The sequence below is a fragment of the Fukomys damarensis genome, unplaced genomic scaffold (genome assembly GCF_012274545.1).
Source record: "Fukomys damarensis isolate Sample0158 unplaced genomic scaffold, DMR_v1.0_HiC HiC_scaffold_24, whole genome shotgun sequence".
Lineage (NCBI taxonomy): Eukaryota > Metazoa > Chordata > Mammalia > Rodentia > Bathyergidae > Fukomys > Fukomys damarensis.
The window spans coordinates 72,542,940-72,546,237 of record NW_022900936.1 but is presented as its reverse complement, the minus strand read 5'-3'; positions in this window follow the sequence as shown (position 1 = coordinate 72,546,237).

The following is a 3,298-nucleotide window of genomic DNA, read 5'->3' as shown; positions in this document are numbered from 1 at the left end:
TCTCTCTCTCTCCCTCTCTCTCTCTCTCTCTCTCTCTCTCTCTCTCTCTCTCTGTCTCTCTGTCTCTCTCTCTCTCTCTCTCTCTCTCTCTCTCTCTCTCATCTGGATGTTATTTTAAACAGGGCATCCATGAGTTCTCCATATCCAGCTGGCCCTCCAAGTTACACACTTCAATCAGCTGAATTGGGAGAAGTGAGTTAAAGGAGCCATCTGTTTAAACAGCTTTTCCTTTCCTCAAGCAGATTCCTGAACCAGAATTAGGAATAATGTGCCTTGCTTTTCTATCCTCCTTTCTTTGCACCTCTCACTGTGTAATGTAATAGTCCCACCCCAAGTCACACACTGGACTCATGCCTTCTGGGGCAGGGCTGTAGGTTTCTTGATCACACTTCTGTTGTTGCTCAAAGCAGTGTAGATGCATTTTCAAATAAAACAGATGATTGCATACAAGAATGAGTTGGATGTTTGGTTGGCAGTCTCCACTGAGTCTGGGTCACAGTGCAGAACATGTCCTGTTGAGATTATAATTCAGGTGGACCTGTGCCTGTTGACTTGGCGAATTACCCACGGTCATAGGAAGTTCATCCACAGGAAAGAAATGCAGCTATACCTGACACCTAGGTCTGCCAAAGTGGAGAGTCAAAGGCCAAGAAAAGAGAGGTGGAGAAGGAGTAGCATCAAGAGACAATTTTTGCCCTCTCTGGTTCCAAAGACTAGCACTATGGAGAGGAGGCAAGTAAAGGAGCAGTTTCATCTTGCTACTTTGCTTTCTTGGCTTCAAGGGTCTAGGGATTAGGTATCCCAAGAACAGGAGGGAAGAACCCCTGGGAGGGACCCCAACTTCCCACAGGCCTGGGCAGCAGCATCCCACTGTTGAGGGATGCCTCCACTCCTTGCCTGTCCTGCTCCTGCCTTGCTGGGGAAGAGAGGACCCTGCAGGCACCATTTGCTCCTCCAGACCCCCAGGGTGCAGGGGGCTTCCATTGTCACACTCTGTGTTCCCTTGGTGGGTACTGACCCCACTTGTAAAGATTGGGTGCTAAGATGAGTTAGCATCATTCCTCCCTCTGAATATAGTATCCTTTGTTGGAAATGCCTAGAACCAGAAATGTTCAAATTTAACACTATTCAGATTTGGGGATGTTTATAAGAGTTTGCCAGTCCAGCGTCTCTGATCCAAAAATCCCAAATGCTCATAACCCAAAATTGAACAACATACCAGCTCTCAAAGAGTTTTGCATTTTGGTGCATTTCAAATTTAAAGTTTTTGGACCTGGAATGCCCAGCCTTATACTGAAGTTTTGTTAGAGCAGGACTATATAAAATTTGCCATACATCAGGGAATCTGGAAAAGATGGGATTTCCATCCATTTATTGCTTCTATTCAGCTGTAACTCTTTGGACAAGTCATTGAACTTCTGGATCCTAAGAACTTCCTTGAGATTGATCAGAAGACCTCCTTATTCTAGCAGAAAACTGACTATGCCTACCTAGTGGCACAGCCTGGGAGGGAAGGGTCCTCTGCTACACATTTACATTCTGCTCTGTGCCACCCCAGGAAATGATCAGGAACTGATGTGGCTGCAGGGGGTAATTCTGCATACAAGGAGACAACCCTCCAGACCACCCCTGCCTCCACCGGGGATATCTGGGGAGCAGGCAGTGCTGAAGTCCTTTGCACTCTCTGAAAGCCTTTTTAACCTCCGTCTTCTTTCAACCAGAGAACAAATTGAAAACCAGAGCTTAGTTCTGCTTCATGCATCCTTTCTGTAGATCAACTTTTAAAGGACAGGGAAAGAAGTAACTTAATCCTTTGCTGACACCATCTTCATTTCGGTCTGAATTTATCTCATGTTCAGGGCATGGAGATGTTTCTGATAAAAACATGCATGGGGAGTGACACCTGTTCTGAAGTTAAACCTTTCCATATTACTAGGTAAACATCTAGAGAAACACGAGGGAAGAATTTTCCTGAAATGTAGGTGAGTCTTAACAACATTCTTGGAAATACAGTCATACACCTGTGGCCTGTGTTGGAGTTCCTGAAATGTGTTTCTCTTTGTCCTTCCTGGGCTTAAAATCAAGTTAGATTATATAGCAGATTGTCAGTTTTTAAATTAATAAATGTAAACAACGTGACGCGGCTGCAGGTCAACAAGGCAGAATAAAATTAAACTCTCGTAGCTCGAGAATGAAGAATGGCCCACTGGTGTTTTGGCCCATGGTCCTGGGTGGAATTATATATATATATGCCTAGTACAGGTGACGTGCTGTAATGTGCTCCCTGAAAGTTGTAGCCCAGCACCTTTGCTCTCTGATAATTGCAGTAGACCCCTAGGTATTTAAAAAAAAAAAAAGCTCTGTGTGTTATATTTCTGCAGCTCAGGGCTCCAGGCCATAGCACAGACCATCCTGTGCATGGTCCTGAGAATTGCTCCCCCTTCCATTCTTTTCTACCCCAGCTCTTTCACTGCTCCTCTTCTCACTGGTACAAATCTTTAAGGAAATAATCACGTGCCAGTCTCAGGGGAAAGCCAGCAAATGGTTCCATGGCTACTATCTGGATGCTCCTGAAATAACAGAAAGATCTGAAATATGCGCTTGAATAACCCAAGCCATCTACAGTGCCATGTGTAACCTCAGGCAGATGCAGGATGTTCTGGCCAAAGGGAAAGCTTGTACCTTGACTTTATTACCCACCCACACCCTTCTGTGGAGCACCTGCGTGTCATGCTGAAGCTGTGGGTGGCACAGATCTGGCTGGAAGGTGATATTTATCTAGCAAGACCCAGAAACAATACTAACTTGAGTGGATGAGATGTTTGGGGCTGCTGATGGGCTTTCATGGGACAAATCATCTCTTAATTTACTCATCCACTCATTCCGCAGACATTTAGTGCCAGGCCTGTTCTGGGCTCCAATGAGAGCTACAGAAAGCTGCACGATGTAACATGGGAGATGGAATGCAAAACCGGTAGTCAAACATGGAGCATGTGGAACATTAGAGAAAGGTAGCTTTGAAGAGAAAGTCTGAAGAGTAAGGAACTGCAGGGCTAAGAGGAACTACAGCATCCAATCTGGTGATTGGAGAAGGCTCCACTGAGACATAAATACATTCATTTTGTGTGTGTGTGTCCTGGAGATTGAGCCTGGGGCTTCAAACATACTAGGAAAGCACTGTACTGCTAAGCTATATACTCAGCCTTTTTATTTTTGGTTTTGAGACAGCCTTATTAAAGTTGCCCAGGCTGCTACTGAACTCGTGATCCTCCAGCCTAAGCCTCCTCAGTAGCTGAGG